Source organism: Zophobas morio, unplaced genomic scaffold (genome assembly GCF_036711695.1).
Source record: "Zophobas morio isolate AGI-343-1 ecotype UQ-CSIRO unplaced genomic scaffold, CSIRO_AGI_Zmor_V1 ptg000012l, whole genome shotgun sequence".
Lineage (NCBI taxonomy): Eukaryota > Metazoa > Arthropoda > Insecta > Coleoptera > Tenebrionidae > Zophobas > Zophobas morio.
This window is the reverse complement of record NW_026972117.1, coordinates 13,508,571-13,526,174: the sequence shown is the minus strand read 5'-3', so window position 1 is coordinate 13,526,174 and position 17,604 is coordinate 13,508,571. Positions and strand designations below refer to the sequence as shown.

The window sequence follows — 17,604 nt, the reverse complement described above, 5'->3', positions numbered from 1 at the left end:
CTAATTTAGATGATTGTAACCTGTCATTGTGTAATTCCCTTAGTATTATTGATGCTAGTCATCCACCTCTTTTGATTGAAGTTGTTCTTGACTGCTTCATTGATATGAATTGTAATAAAGTTGAATACTATTTTGACTTTAACTCTGCATCTTACGTTGATATTTGTAGCTATTTTTCTGGTATTAATTGGTATTCAATTTTTGATAATATCGTTGATGTTGATGATGCAGTAAATATTTTCTATGAACATGTACATGCTGCTTGTGAGCAATTTGTACCAGTCAAACGCAAAGTAACTTCTTCGTATCCCAAGTGGTTTAGTCGTGATATTATAAATCTTATAAAGGCAAAGAAAATTGCTCACAAGCAATTTAAAAGAACTAGTACTAATACAGACTATGTGAAATTTGTAAATTTGAGAAGTTTATGTAAAGTTATGATTAAGAGTGCGTATAGTGAACATATCTCTAATATTCAAAATGATTTGTTGTTAAATCCCAGTAACTTTTGGAAATTTATCCGCACAAAATCTAATTGTCAAATGCCACTGCCAATGAGATTGGGCAATGAAATTTTTTATAATGATATTGATATTTGTCAATGTTTTAGTAATTACTTTGGCTCTGTATATTGTAACGTTATTAATCCTAATTTTAATGCTGTTTTTGATTCAGTGGTTAATATTGATAAAATTAACATTCACTTGACAGATGTTAAAAGTGCGTTAGATATGATTGATTCTAACAAGGGAGCTGGTCCTGATTTCGTTCCTCCAAAATTTTATAAGAACTGTGGTAAGTCTTTAGCATTACCGCTGCAATTGTTGTTCAATTTATCATTACAATCTGGTAAGTTTCCGTCATTATGGAAGGTGACTCATGTTGTACCTATACATAAAGCAGGTAGTAAGTCTTCCATTGAAAATTATAGGCCTGTTTCCATCCTATCAACACCTTGTAAGATATTGGAATCGATAGTATACACTCATATTTCTTATGCTTTTAAAAATATTATCTCTTTGAATCAGCATGGTTTTTTTCGTAAAAGGTCAACTATAACTAATTTGTTAAGTTTTACTGATAACGTTATTAAGTCATTTTCTGAGAGTGCTGAAGTTCACACTGTGTATACTGACCTCAGCAAGGCCTTTGACAAAATTAGTCATAAAATATTAATAAATAAACTTAGCGCTTATGGTGTCTCTGGTCATCTACTTCTATGGTTTACTAGTTACCTTGATAATCGATCCCAGATTGTGAAATTCAAAAATTGCTTCTCGTCTTCACAGATTATTACCTCTGGGGTCCCACAAGGGTCAATTCTCGGGCCTTTGCTCTTTTCCATTTATATAAATGATGTGTCTAATATACTCAAATGTAATTTTAGCCTGTTCGCTGATGACTTAAAAATATTTAAAACTATTAGGGATAGTAACGATATGTTTTTACTGCAAAGCGACTTAGATTCTCTCTCATTGTGGTGTAAGGATAACTTAATGAAATTAAATTATAGCAAATGTCAAGTAATATGTTTTAGTCGTAAAATTCTGGCATCAATTCCGTGTTATGCTATTGACAATAATTCCTTAAAAGTTGTTTCTTCCGTAAAAGACCTTGGTATCATTTTAGACAGCAAATTATCCTTTGTCCTGCATTGTGAATATATTGTTTCAAAAGCTAATAAAGTATTAGGGTGTATAAAGAGATACTGTCATGATTTTAATGATATTCGTACTTCTCTAGTATTATATTCATCATTGGTCCGTTCAGTCTTGGAATATGGGTGCATACTGTGGGATCCTATATATCAGATACATAAGAATAGAATTGAACGCATTCAAAATAAGTTTGTCAAATCTATTTTGTTCAAATTACCACTTAAGGTCTCTCATTCTACTAGTCTTAGTAAATCTTATTTGGGTTTGTCTTTATTAAGTGTACGTCGTGATTTTCACAAAATTTGTTTTATGTATAAACTTCTAAACAATATGTGCGATTCTGACATTCTGAATTCTATTAACTTCTATGTTCCTCAGTTCAATGTTAGACAAGCTCCCTTGTTCTACATTAAATTTAATTTTACGAATTATTTGTTGTTTTCACCACTTAATAATATATTATTTACTTGTAATTCTATTTATAGCAGAATTGATTTTTATTCAGATACATTTCCTAAATTTCAAACCAAATTAAGGCAAATCTTATTTTAAAAATATTGTAACATTCTCATGTGATTTTATTATTTTTTCTTTGTATTGTTTAAGGATGTTTTTCCGTCAATAAAGTAAGTAAGTAAGTAAGTAAGTAAGTCTCGGGATGTCCGAGCTTTTTGGCATTTTTGGACCTTTCGGGATCTTTATAATCTTCAAAGTCTACAGAATTTTTGAAATGTATAGTCGTCGAAATTTTCAGAATTTCTGAAAATTCGAGAACATTTTGAATATTTATAACATTAAAGGTGTTCAGGGTTTTTAGTATCTTCAGTGTCTTCAAGGTGTTAAGGATCCTTAGAGTTTCTAAGATCTCAAAAATACGTAAAAAGAATTACCAACTCAATTACGATTACAACGTGTAATATTCAATAATAAAAAAACTGTCTTCTTTTAGAAAATATCAGAAAATATTTTGCATATTGCATAAAAACCGAATCATTTTCTCACAGCTTGAATTTGAACATTTATTCTCAAATTATTATTTTGAGTTTGACCGTGTTTAATTTGTGCCTGTTGTATTTTACGTTTAATCGAAATAAACGCACGGGATCGCGTGGCGTAGGGCGAAGTAACGGGACCATCACCCAAATTAAAGCTTCCTTGCCGGTTTCATGTGAATGTTTAGCTGCAATACCGGATTTTCAACCCTAGTGAATTAAGTTATTTAGTTGGCTGCGTCCTTTGCGGAGATGGAAGTAAGCCTCAGAGGAGACGCCCTTCGCGCCGCTATCGCTACGGCGTATTTTGTTTACTCAACTTTCTTTTTTTTTTCGACTGTTTACATTTAAATTTGCATTTTTCCCCAATATCTCTATGAAGGTTTTCTCGTCTGGTGCGCGTCAATTTTCAAACTGCTTCTCAATAATGGAACTGGTTTCAATGTCCTTCCGCCCAAACTATAACCCAAATTTACATCAAGACATTTCTTTTTTTGAGGTTAAGTCACGGTCACAATTTATTTATGTAACTTTATATTAAGTAATGTCGCAAAATATAGAGGAAAATATCACTCTGCGGACTCATAAACGATATATCACGGGATTACTGAACACAAAGTCCTTTAAATAAATTGTAGGCATGACATTGGCTCTAAAACAAAAAATCTGAAAGATGATGGAAAAGCACGATAATAACTATACTGAAAAAAAATCTCTAGGCAAATATTCTGAGAAATTAAAAATATTCTACAGTGACGTCATTAATTTCTTGAGTGTATAAACGTTTAAAATTAAGTAATCAACTCGGTAGTTCACAGATCGTCTATCTAATAAACCGCTAACGCACCGACCGGAACCGGAGCGCTCGTTTTGGTATTTTACGCTACGATTCGACGTAAAACTTAACATAAAATTGGACATTCGTCAAAATAACCCTCGTAGGAGACATGAAAAGCCAATTTCAGCCAGCTTTCCTCGACGCATTCGTCTCGAAATAAATACAGGGCTACTTTCAGTGCGACCGTCCACGCATCAATTTGCCGATAATAAAAATGATCCAATATCATCCCAACCGGTGTAATCTGATTGTCCACCGAAAATACATTCGCTAGAACGAATTCCATCTTTTCCACTGCCAACGAATTTTGCCAAGTTTCCTCGAGCCAAATCCCAAGCCAGTATAGTTTTCTTTTTCGCGCCAACGAACCCCTCATCAACATGAATATTCACTCCAAGCACTTAATTCTCACTATCGCCCACAACTAATTACTGTCATTATGATGGCACAGAAAGGTCGGATTAGTTATCTGCGAGAAGTGCTACCGTCTACAAGCCAGCAAACGGCCAATTATCGATAAAATCGTCCGGAGGACAGACAGCCAGGTATTACTTCTTGTGAATAGAAATCCTGGAGCTATTCTCCACTCGAACGAAACTCGAGAGAAATAAATAAATAAATGTCTGACGAAGGCCTATTTATTCTCGCAGAACATGTTTCGTTAGCGTGCAATCAGCGACGTTTATTAATTTTATTTCTTCTGTATTAGCATTGTATGTACATAAGAGGAATAAATAGCGTCACTTCCACGCGCCCGTTTCGTGCTAGGAAAATTTGAATAGATAATAACTGATCTAAAACACATTCAGATTTACTATTAATAGCAACCGGCGAAAAAAAAGGAGGAATTTGGCACACTTGGCTCACGTATATTTAGATGGTCTCGTTTACATGACGCAAATTGTGCTGTACAGAGTGCATCTCTTGTCTTCCTGATGCTTTGGAAAAAAGATGGGCTATTTTTATGTAAAGTGGCTATTTATAACGAAATGTCAAGAGCACGGCAGGGTTGTGGAAGCGTATCTCGAACGAGGGGTCACTGCTTTCGTCCTGATTGTTAGAATTGATCAAAATAACACAAATTGGCTACGGAAACACCAACTTTTCTTTTTTATCGGGATTGGGTTTCGAGAGTTTGTTTAGGAAGAGAGCGATTATTCATTCATGTGTTCGAAATAGATATCTGTATTTGGAAGACAAATGTTAATATTTTAATATTGTAAGGTAAACATGAAATATTATAATCTAAATTTAGCCTTTATTATCAGGACCTCACTAAAATTAGTTTTTAAATATTACTATGTGCTATTTTTCAATCCGTCAACTTAGTATAGTTCTAAAGTATATCATTTGGACAACAAAAGCTCAGTTTAATTTTTTTGGACACCTTGGTGTTTTTTATATGGCTACCCACCTTCTCTTTTCCTAGGGTATGTCATTTGCCAAAGTCAGTTTTATATTAGCAAGTATTAGCCCCGCCCACCCACCCCCTCGTTTCATAGAGCGTATGTCATCTGCCAAAATCAGTTTTATCTGAGCAAGTACTGATGACTAACTTTTACAAAAAATGATCAAAATTTGGAAACATTACGAGCTTACTTACTTACAGTGCACAAAACAGGAATTTTGGACATTTCAAAAGTGTTTAGTTGGTTATGCTTTAATGGATTTTTCTTTTGTTGTTTTTGTTTTTGTTTACAATTTATATAAATGTCTTATAAAAATGTTTTTTTTTTGGTTTATTTATTAATGAAAAATAACAGCTTGTTTTATTATAATAATAATGCACAACGATTAATGACTACTGGTTGTTATGGTTATAGTCCTAAGAAAAGTTAATCCGCCATTTTCCAGACACCCGATATAGTGCAAATTTTTTTGTTGTCTTATATTCCAAATGCTTTAAAGTTATCTTAACCATAGAAAATCACTAATCAAAATTTTATGTCCACAAACTAAATAGTGGCATTTCAGAATTTTGATAAAAAAATCTTATCTCTTTTTAAGACTCTTTGGACCAGTTTGGATAAAAAGAAATATAGTCCTCAGTTTTTTTTATTTGTTTTTAGAATTTGAACCACCTGCCTTCCTGTAAATAGAGGGAGGGTTTTTATTAATGTTTGATATCTAGTAGGGCACTGACTTTTAAAAAATCAGTTGGTAGTTCCTGAGCATTGCTTAACATAACATTTTAATACGTCATATACAAACAATAACAACAACTTCGCCACCAATAATCAAAATTCAAATATGAACTTGACAATCTTCAGTGGTACCAACTGACAAACAAAATCCGCAGCCTACTAGATATCAAACATTAATGAAAATAACATATGCTCGGAAAAAAAATCTAGGATACAGATTTCCGATTTTCAAAATATTCGATTTGAACGTCAAATTATAAAAAAAATTAAAAATGCGATTATTCAATCGGCGAGTATGCAATAAATGCTTGGAGCGTCTTCTGGACCTCGAACTCTACAAAAAAATGTATTTAGCTAGGTCTCAAATGGTTCAAAATAAGTCAAAATTTAAATAAACACAATTGTATTTCATTTTGAAAAAGTTATCTAAAAATCCGCGATATACTGATTCCAAAAATATAGCATGTTTATGGTCCCGAAGCAATATTTTCGAAATATTCGGTTTGAAAGACAAATTATTTTAAAATTAAGAATATTGGGAAATTTCAATGGGCGAATCTGGAAAAAGATTGGGGTTATCGAAAAAACGAGCCCGGAAGTAATTCTCGAGGTCGAAATCTACAAGAAAATAGGTCAAAATTTGAATAAACTGCAATGAATTTCAGTTTAAAGAAGTTGTCGAAAAATCTACAAAAAATTCTGCGATATACTAATTCCAAAAATATAACGTATTTATGGTCCCCAAGCAATATTTTCGAAATATTCGCCTTGAAAGTCAAATTTTTTCAAAATTACGAAAATTGAGAAATTTCAATGGGCGAATCTGGAAAAAAAAAATTGGAGCTTTCGAAAAAATGAGGGCGGAAGTGATTTTTGGAGGTCGAAATCCACAAGAAAATGTGTTTAGTTACTTTAAAAACATGGTCGAAAATAGATGAAAATTTCAATAAACTACAATAAATTTCAGTTTGAAAAAGTTGTCTAAAAATCCACAAATATTCTGCCATATACTGATTCCAAAAATATAGCGTGTTTATGGTCCCGGAGCAATATTTTCGAAATATTCGGCTTGAAAGTCAAATTTTTTCAAAATTACGAAAATTGACACATTTCAATGAGCGAACCTGCAAAAAGGATTGGAGTTATCGAAAAAACGAGTCCGGAAGTGACTTCTGGAGGTCGAAATCTACACGAAAATGTGTTTGCTAAGTTTCAAAAATGGTCGAAAATACGTAAAAATTTGAATAAACTATGTACAATAAATTTCACTTTGAACAAGTTGTCTAAAAATCCACAAAAAATTCTGCGATATACAGATTCCATCACATATAGCGTGTTTATGGTACCGCAGCAATATTTTCGAAATATTCGGCTTGAAAGTAAAATTTTTTAAAAATTACGAAAATTGGGAAATTTCAGTGGGTAAATCTGAAACAAGGATCAGAGTTATAGAAAAAACGAGGCCGGGAGTAACTGCTGGAAATCGAAATCAACAAGAAAATGTGTTTGGTAAAGTTTCAAAAATACTCGAAAATAGGTCAAAATTTGAATAAACTACAATACTTTCGCTTTGAAAAAGTTGTCTAAGAATCCACAAAAAAATCTGCCATATATCGATTCCAAAAATATAGCGTGTTTATGGTCCCGAAGCAATATTTTCGAAATATTGGGCTTAAAGTCAATTTTTTTCAAAATTACGAAATTTGACAAATTTCAATGGGCGAATCTGCAAAAAAGATTGGAGTTATCGAAAAAACGGGACCGGAAGTGACTGCTGGAGATCGAAATCTACAAGAAAAGGTGTTTGGTTAGATTTAAAAAATACTTGAAAATAGGTCAAAATTTGAATAAACCACAATAAATTTCACTTTCAAGAAGTTGTTTAAAAATCCACAAAAAATTCTGCGATATATTGATTCCAAAACAATTTAACGTGTTTATGGTCCCGAAGGAATATTTTTGAAATATTCGGTTTGAAAGTATAAATTTTTGAAAACAACGAAAATTGGAAATTTTCAACGGGCGAATCTCCAAAAAAGATTGGAGTTATGGAAGAAACACTATCGGAAGTGACTTTTGGAAGCTGAAATCTACAAGAAAATGTGTTTAGTTGAGGTCAAAATTTGAATAAACAAAATAAATTTCACTTTGAAAAAGTTGTCTAAAAATCCACAAAAAATTCTGCGAGATAGTAATTCCAAAAATATAACGTATTTATGGTCCCCAAGCAATATTTACGAAATATTCGCCTTGAAAGTCAAATTTTTTCAAAATTACGAAAATTGAGAAATTTCAATGGGCGAATCTGGAAAAAGGATTGTAGTTATCGAAAAAACAAGACCGGAAGTGACTTCTGGAAGTTGAAATCTACAAGAAAATGTGTTTGTTAAATATCAAAAATGGTCGAAAATAGGTCAAAATTTGAATAAACTACAATAAATTTCACTTTGAAAAGGTTATCTAAAACGACACAAAAAATTCTGCGATATACTGATTCCAAAAATATAACGTATTTATGATCCTGAAGCAATATTTTCGAAATATTCGGATTTTCGAAATATTCGGCCTGAAAGTCAAATTTTATAAAAATTACGAAAATTGGGAAATTTCAATGGGCGAATCTGGAAAAAGAATTGGAGTTTTCGCAAAAACGCGGGCGGAAGTGATTTTTGGAGGTCGAAATCTACAAGAAAATGTGTTTAGTTAATTTAAAAAAATGGTCTAAAATTGGTCAAAATTTGAATAAACTACAATAAATTTCAGTTTGAAAATGTTGTCTAAAAATCCACAAAAATTCTACCATACTGATTCCAAAAATATAAGGTGTTTATGGTCCCGAAGGAATAGTTTCGAAATATTCGGCTTGAAAGTAAATTTTTTTCAAAATTACGAAAATTGACGAATTTCAATGGGCGAATCTGCAAAAAGGATTTGAGTTATCGAAAAAACGAGGCCGGAAGTGACTTCTGGAGGTCGAAATCCAAAGAAAATGTATTTAGCCAAGTTTCAAAAATGATTGAAAATAAGTCAAAATTTGAATAAACACAATTACAGATATTTAATTTTGAAAAAGTCGTCGAAAAATCCACAAAAATTTCTGCGATATACCGATTCCAAAAATATGGCGTGTTTATGATCCCGAAGAAATATTTTCGAAATATTTGGCTTCAAAGTAAAACTTTTTAAAAATTACGAAAATTGGGAAATTTCAGCGGGTAAATCTGGAACAAGGATCAGAGTTATAGAACAAACGAGGCCGGAAGTGATTTCTTGAGGTCGAAATCAACAAGAAAATGTGTTTAGATAAGTTTCAAAAATGCTCGAAAATAGGTCAAAATTTGAATAAACTAAAATAAATTTCACTTTGAAAAAGTTATCTAAAAATACACAAAAAATTCTGCGATATACTGATTCCAAAAATAGACGTATTTATGATCCCGACGCAATATTTTCGAAATATTCGGCTTAAAGTCAATTTTTTTCAAAATTACGAAATTTGACAAATTTCAATGGGCGAATCTGCAAAAAGGATTGTAGTTATCGAAAAAACGGGGCCGGAAGTGCCTTCTGGAGGTCGAAATCCAAAGAAAATGTATTTAGCCAAGTTTCAAAAATGGTTGAAAATAAGTTAAAATTTGAATAAACACAATTACAGATATTTAATTTTGAAAAAGTCGTCTAAAAATCCACAAAAATTTCTGCGATATACCGATTCCAAAACTATAGCGTGTTTATGATCCCCAAGCAATATTTTCGAAATATTTGGCTTCAAAGTAAATTTTTTTTTTAAATTACGAAAATCGGGAAATTTCAGTGGGTAAATCTGGCACAAGGATCGGAGTTATAGAAAAAACGAGGCCGGAAGTGACTTCTGGAGGTCGAAATCTACAAGAAAATGTGTTTAGTTAAGTTTCAGAAATACTCGAAAATAGGTCAAAATTTGAATAAACTACAATAAATTTCACTTTGAAGTTATCTAAAAATCCACAAAAAAATCTGCGATATACGGATCCCAAAAATATAACGTGTTTATGGTCCCGAAGCAATATTTTCGAAATGTTCGGCTTGAAAGTTAAATTTTTTCAAAATTACAAAAATTGGGAAATTTCAATGGGCGAATCTGGAAAAAGGATGGAGTTATCAAAAAACGAAGCCGGAAGTAACTTCTGGAGTTTGAAATCTACAAGAAAATGTGTTTAGTTATATTTCAAAAATGGTCGAAAATAGTCCAAATTTGAATAAACTTAAACTACGATAAATTTGACTTTGAAAAAGTCGTCTAAAAATCGACAAAAAATTCTGCGATATACTGATTCCAAAAATATAGCATGCTTATGGTCCCGAACCAATATTTTCGAAATATTCGGCTTGAAAGTCAATTTTTTTTTAAATTACGAAATATGCGATACTTCAATGGACAATTCCGGAAAATCGGTTGGAGTTATCGAAGGAAGGAGACCGGAAGTGACTTATGGAGGTCGAGATCTACAAGAAAAGAAAATGTATTTAGTTAAGTTTCAAAAATGGGGCGAAATTTAAACAAGGAGGGATAAATTTCACTTTTGAAAAAGTTGTCCAAAAGTCCAGAAAAAAATCTGGTATATAGATCTCGACGTGCTGACTTCAAGAATATAGCGTGTTTATCGTCACGGAGCAATATTTTTGAAATATTCGGTTCCAAAGCCAAATTAAAAAAAAGTGCGTTATTTCAATGAGCGATTCTGGAAAAACGGTTGGAGTTATCAAAGAAACGAGACTGAAAGTGACTTGTGGAGCTGGAAATCTACAAGAGAGTGTATTTAGTTAATTTTCCACGATAGTCAATAATGTTGGCTACAAATCTACAAAAAATTCTGCGATATAGATCTCGACGTGCTGATTTTAAAATATAGCGTGTTTGTGGTCACGGAGCAATCCTCCAGTGGGCCATAAAATTTATTTTTAAAATAATTATGTTGACAATACCAACGCGTTTCTTGTTGAATGTGACATTATCATTTTAAAAATTAATTCCTTGGCCTACAGGAAGATTTTTTGTCGATCATAGTATACAGTAAAAACGGACTTGATAAAAAATTTTAAGAACCAAAAAAATTATTACAGGAATAATTCTCGCCTTGAGAGAGTAAAGGGAGTAGAAATTTTTGACGGATATCAAATTTCAAATTTTCATAGTAGTTTCGCAATGTATCAATCATAATTATGACAACACGCTTATCACAATTCGTTTACTGTTTTCTAGTAAAATATCTGAAGTCTTTTATAGTTGGGACTACAGATTTTTTAATTATTTTTGTGTTCTAGTGTAAAATACATGAATGCAGACAATCAACATTATTAAAACAAAAATTAAACGATTCTAGCGCATATTATTTATTTACAAATTTGTAAAACATGTTACCGAGTTACTAACATTTATTAAGAAATAGAGAACATTAACTGCCTTTGATTTGTTCACCTGCTTGAGACGGTTCATGGCAACATCTCAAAAAAGTAATAATCTTCTTTGAAAAATGAGACCGCAGATGTTCATGCTTGCATAATCTTTTTCACATTTTAAATTAACTTATATACAATGTCACAAGTATCTATGAATAATCTTATTATTAGAATTTCGTACTTCATTTTCCTTAAATTCTGAAAATTTTTGTTTCTATTGTTGCGCTGCATATACCGAAGCCAGTATGTTTATCCCCACCATGAAGTTATGGCGTCATAACGAAAAATTATTATGTAAACGTTCATCGAAATATAAACTAATTTCGCAGATTTCGGAAACATTAATTAGAACCTCTCTCTTTTTCAAATAAACTGAAATACACATTATGGAGAGTGTGGTCTTTTTTTTTTCCTTGAAGGTTTTTCGACAATCATTTGTTTATATTTTTTAACAGTACGGTTTCTTTATAATTCGTGCTATAATAAACCAGGGAAATGAAAAATGCTGAACAAAGGAGATTTCTTTTTAGAACACAGTGCTAAACTATTGAATACTTTTCCATTTAAAATCTCATCTTTAACCATCTTCATATTTTATACATGCGATGTTACTATAATGCCCATTAATGTATAAGCAATGTTCAGACAATATGGGAAAAATTTGCATTAAAAATTAGCATTCTAATCACTAAAGCAACTCATCATGTGGTGACTCTTGACAAAATTTACATATAAACATAGAACAAATTATAAAGTACAAACATTTTCCATTTCTTTAGTTTCAAAGTCAAAGGACGATGACTTTACTGAACGTAAATGACAAATTCGAGATTTTTGCAAACGTAATTTTTCACTTAAGTCCTTATATGATGTAATTAATTAATAACGCAAGTAAAACATACAAGTACCTGACGTCAAACGAGAACTAACTAAAAGCCTTATTTCCTAAGACTTTGCCAAATGAGAAAGCACAGTTTTCTCCCTCGAGAAACCTAAGCTCTACTAAATAATTCTGTTACTCTAGATCGGAACTAATGTTTGTGTTGTTGAAATAAAACGATCTATTATTATTTATAACCTGGAAAACGTTCGTTGTTACAATGTATGTTGCAACATAAAAAAAGCTCGTGCTGCAAATTAGATCAAGTCGTAATAATTTAATAGTAAGACGTGTAAATGTAGTAATACTATACATACAGGGATTATTTGAATTCATTATTCTGCGCTAAATAATTTATACCACGCGAGCAACAAGCGAACTCCAATATCATGTTCAAGTTTCCGAGAATCCCCATAATTCAATTTCGAACTATAATTACAACATTTGCACAGTTATTAACATCGTAATTATTTGATTAAGTTGTCTGTTTTTCCAACGTAAATAACAGATAAACTCCTAATGTCAACTAACTTTTATTTTAGTAACTAATTATCGTGAAAATATCCAATCCAACAAAAATTACAAAACAAAGCCGCAGTTTATTTGAATAAAAACCGACTAAATCCCTATTTTTAGAGTTGACATTTCCGTTCGAAAAAACGAGATCTAGTTTTTCGTGTCATTTTCCCAAAATGGTCACTTTTCCCGCCTCTAAAAATCACATTTATTAATAGTCGATTGCGCAAACCGCAACAATTTGGCAATGTACACAAATGTGACCCTGGCTAGTAAATTTAACCTTCTATCCCACCACAGGTGAACTTTATTAATTTCAGAAGTGAACCGTATTTTTATCGACTTTTCTAAACCAGTTTTAATAAATTACGTTATACGAATTGAATTCGACAAAACAACGTAAAGCGCCTTCGTGCTCCGAAGCTTCCGAAAATCCAGCCACTTCTGAAAAATAACCACCATAAAAGATCGCCTGGAGATTGAAAATCCACTTCCTACATCCTGCAAAGTATTGATTTTAATTTATATTGGTTCCACTCTGCTTCGTGACCCAAGAACGTATTTGTCACCAATCATAAACGAGAAAAATTAAAACACAGGAAAGCTCGTTTCCGGCAATTACGTCCAGTGTTTAACTGAATTTACGATGAAAGAAATGACGTTTCTGGTTTATACACACAATGTAGGGAAAAAGGATGTATACATTGTGTTATCCGTAAGGGTAAAGTGCCCTAAACAAATCCAACGTAACTACTATCTGGAGCCGAACTAGTCTAGACCTGTCAAATTAAAGGATGTCTCTATACCTGGACTCGTAGTTGTTTGTGGTCGACCTTGCCTTCTTGTGGAAGTGCAAAAATTTGCGACGATGATTAGAAATTTGATCGATCGGTGTCAAATTTTGAAATTTGAGAAGGAAAAGGTAATTTCTTAAGTGGTACATTCAGGTATGTGGTTACAAATTGTGTAATGGAAACACTTGTTGTGAAGCGTTGTGAAATAGCAGTCGAGGTTCAAAAATTATCAACTTCATAAAAAACCATCTAGCGCGCGAAATGAAAAACAACAGGAACAGTTTAGTTTATGCTAAATTTTGTAATTATTCAGTAGTTATGGTGATAGGCAAAAGTGGAGCAATGTTTTTTCACTTTGAATGAACGCTGTTTTTGTGTTACTCTTTGCTGTGACAGCCTAATAATAATTGGTGTTGGACGTAAGTAAATTTTTTCTGACTAATTTATTTTTATACTCCGTGCCAGTGTTTGAATGATGTCTGGGCCTGGAGCATCTGCTTATATTCAACGTACGTTTTTTTCGTTAAACATTTCACGTTTATGCCGTATTTGTGTAACCAGTACATGATACTGGAAATTAGTATAGAAGCCAAAAATGGCCTCTAAATGGCTACTACAAATAAGGGAAATCGGTGATTCTTGTGACTGCAGTATTTATTTTTAACCATAAGCGAAATACTGCTTTCAATGGACAAGACTAAACGATAACATTGGCATTTTTATCGGTAATGCTTTTTTGTTAAGTTGATACGAGTTCCAGAAAACGTTTAAATTTTTAAAATTATGCAGCTATCTACTGATAAAGTTTGAAAGCTAAAACTGTATCTAACCGTTTGTATATTATTAAAAAAATCTTACATTTTGTTTTTATTTCTTCAAGAAATCTCCCTAATAATTAATTTCTACGATGACGTCATTAACTTTCCATTCTATTTTGCTATTTTTCTCTCTTTTTGCTTCTCACGCGACAGATGAAGCGACTAATTTAATAGTCGCTCTAACGAATATCTAATTTCACGGTATTTTGGCATTTCGCAACAAGTTTTCCATTTCCGATCTGATTTCGTTAAAATTTTAATTGTTCGTACCAACTACGAAACTCCAACCAAAATTATTTATTCGTTTCCTCTAAAAAATCCGTGACGTCACTTCAGAGCAGACTGGATTTTATCTGAGTGTAATAATGAATTTGGAGCCACAAATTGTGAACCTTGTCTCGGCGATATTAATATTGGTGTAAGGATTTGAGAACTTTACTTAAGACGACACACAAAACTGATGACATCATACAAAATATCATTTGAAATGTGCACCATTTCACAACTTATTTAAAAGTTTACATCACCGGCCTTAAATTTTAGTAAGACACGAACACTTAAAAGATTACAAAACACGAATAACTGCTTCCAAGGCAAAGGAAATTCCGTGTAGTTATATTTTTCGTTTTCTGTGTCTGCGCATGTTTATAGCTTCCTTTTGCCTTTTCTCGTTCCGTAAAATATCTAAAGCACGAGCTTTATTTTCCAACGGTGTACCAAAGAAAAGTAGGTTGAAAAATTGCATAAATAAATTACTTCCTCTTCAAAATGACTTTGGAACTTTTGCCAAGCTACATTGTAAACAAACTTTAATATTTTGTGTTGCAACACGGTCAAAATTTACTTATAATGACAGTATTTTAGCTCTGGAGAAGGCGAATAAATGGCCACATGCTGGCCAACATCTCGTGAGATATAAATTAACGTTTCCTTTGTCACTTTTACACAAAGCTGTTGGTTTTCTCTTGTGTTGAACACTGACGAGGTTTGGGTGATGAAAGGGAGTGTCTTGCTTTCAGTGACATGTATGGATACCATTTATCAGACAACGATGGTCGAATAATACGCAGAATTTTGACGTTTGTCATGGAAGCCCAGAGCGGTCTAATTTTAATCTGTGTGTGATCTAAACCATTGAATTTCGTTTTACTTAAGTAAATTTGATTCAACATTTAAATGGTCACGCAAAAGTACGGAGTAGTATGGGAAAAATAAAACAAAGAAAAGTAGCAAAATCGATAAAAAAATTAAGACAAAAAAATTTGGAAAAATATGATGAACCGTTCTTGATTTAGTCCATAAAAAAGCTGCGGCCCAGCATTGATCCCCAGACCTCTGATCCATGAATCGGGCGCGCTACCGCTGCACCACCAGTGTGCCTATGGAGGTTTGATTACGTGTCTGAAGAGTAATCGGATTCATAAAGCACAAGTACAGGAGTATGTTCTTTTATTAAATTTTAATGGTCTTTACTAAAAAAATATGCGGGTCATGAAACGTCAAAAAAACATAAAAGTAGCTGGATGGATCCTATTTTCATGTATGCTTTGGTTATATTGAGAAAAAAAATAAAAGTGATTTCAGTAGAAATTCAAGAACGGATCACTTATGTAAGGTTGAAGAATTCACATATTGAGAGGTGAAAATACAAGAAAGTGGACATGAAGAGCAGGAGTTATAACAAGGATAGCAAAAGGGAATAGAAAATATACAATATTACGAACACTGATGAAGTCTAAATACGAGTCAAGGAATCCAAGAAACAATAAGAATTTGTAAGAGAAACATTAACAATAAGAAAAATAGAAGAATAGAAGAGTCAAGATGAAAGAATAACGAAAATAATCCTCTCCCAAAAACCAATCCGGGATGAAGGAGGGGCCGACCACGAAAAAGATGTACAAAGAATAAACATCAATGATACGAAGAATTCAAATTCAAGAATCACTTTTAATTTATAAATGGTTGAAGAATTCACATATTTTGGGGCAAAAATAGAAAAAAGGCTCATAAAGAACAGAAGATTAAAATAAGAATAACAAAAGGAAATAGTAAAAATGGAATGTAACGAAAACTAACGGAGTGTAAATACGAGTCAAGAAGTCTAAAACTGAGAATTTGGGTAAAAACTAGAAACAGACCTTTTGGAGAAGTCGGGGAGGAAAATATTAACAGTAATATACGGAGAATAAATACGAAGAACTATGCAGAAGAAGAAAAAAAAAGGAAACGGGAGCTGTTATAAGGACCCAAAAATATTGAGAGTAATTAAAAAAAAAAGAATACGATGATAAAGACACATCTAGGAAAAATAAAGCAGCTGATAGAAAGAAGTAGTAAAAAAAACTAAGTCATTGAAGAATTCGGATATTTAGGGGTGAAAACAGAAAAAAGGGAGCATGAAGAACAGGAGATTAAAACAAGAATGACAAAAGGAAATAGTAAATCACGGATTGTCATGAAGACTGATGATGTCTAAATACATGTTAAGGAATCTAAGAAATGAAAATATGTGGACACAGTTTACTTAAAAAATCAAAAATAATCCTTTAGAAAGATGGGGGAGGATTATATCAAGAGTAATATACGGAGAATTAAGACGAAGAACTATACAGAAGCAGAATAAATAAGGAAATAGAACAACTATATAAGAAACCAAAAATATTGACAGTAATTAAAACACAGAGAATACGATGATTAGGACACATCTAACGACTTCAAAATGAAAGAATGACGGAAATGGTCCTCTCCCAAAAAACAATCCCGGATGAAGGAGAGGTAGACTACGAAAAAGATGTACAAAAAATAAACATAAATGATAAGAAGAATAAAGCAGCAGATATAATGCACTAAAAAGAAGTAGTAAAAGAATGTATCCAAAGACAATAAAACCGTAGAAAAATATATGAGGAAAAATGAAGTTTGATAAAGAATGCAAAAAAAAACAGAATTGACAAGAAAAATACTACAAAACATCTAGGTAATAACAGTACAAGAAATAAACGAGGATAGAGAGAATGAAGAAACTAAGTGATTGAAGAATTCAGATATTTAGGGGTGAAAATAGAGAAATGGGACATGAAGAACAGATGATTAAAACAAGAATGACAAAAACAAATAGTAAATTATGGATTGTAATGAAGACTGATGATGTCTAAATACATGTCAAGGAATCTAAGAAATGAAAATGTGTGGACACAGTTTACTGAAAAAATCAAAAATAATCTTGTAGAAAGATGGGAGAGGAATATATTAAGAGTAATATACGGAGAATTAAGACGAAGAACTACACAGAAGCAGAATAAATAAGGAAATAGAACAACTATATAAGAAACCAAAAATATTGACAATAATTAAAACACAGAGAATACGATGATTAGGACACACCTAACGACTTCAAAATGAAAGGATGACGAAAATGGTCCTCTCCCAAAAAACAATCCAGGATGAAGGAGAGGTAGACTACGAAAAAGATGTACAAAAAATAAACATAAATGAGAAAAAGAATAAAGCAGCTGACAGAAT

The 17,604-nt window shown here is 32.2% G+C and overlaps 2 protein-coding genes across 7 annotated transcripts in view; one reads left to right on the top strand and one right to left on the bottom strand.

Annotated features, from left to right (window-relative positions):
• The window catches only part of LOC135127818 (uncharacterized aarF domain-containing protein kinase 5-like), a 103,373-nt gene that overhangs the window by 48,369 nt on the left and 37,400 nt on the right, over nucleotides 1-17,604 (top strand). Inside the window, exon 1 of one of the 5 annotated variants that reach the window (XM_064054454.1) lies at nucleotides 3,984-4,033. The exons of the other annotated variants lie outside the window; for them this stretch is intronic. The gene's annotated coding sequence lies outside the window, so the exon portion shown is untranslated. Of the gene's footprint in view, nucleotides 1-3,983; nucleotides 4,034-17,604 lie in introns of those variants that run through there. 5 annotated transcript variants of the gene reach the window in all.
• The window catches only part of LOC135127822 (tumor protein p53-inducible nuclear protein 2), an 86,337-nt gene that overhangs the window by 48,042 nt on the left and 20,691 nt on the right, over nucleotides 1-17,604 (bottom strand). The gene's annotated exons all lie outside the window — the stretch shown is intronic.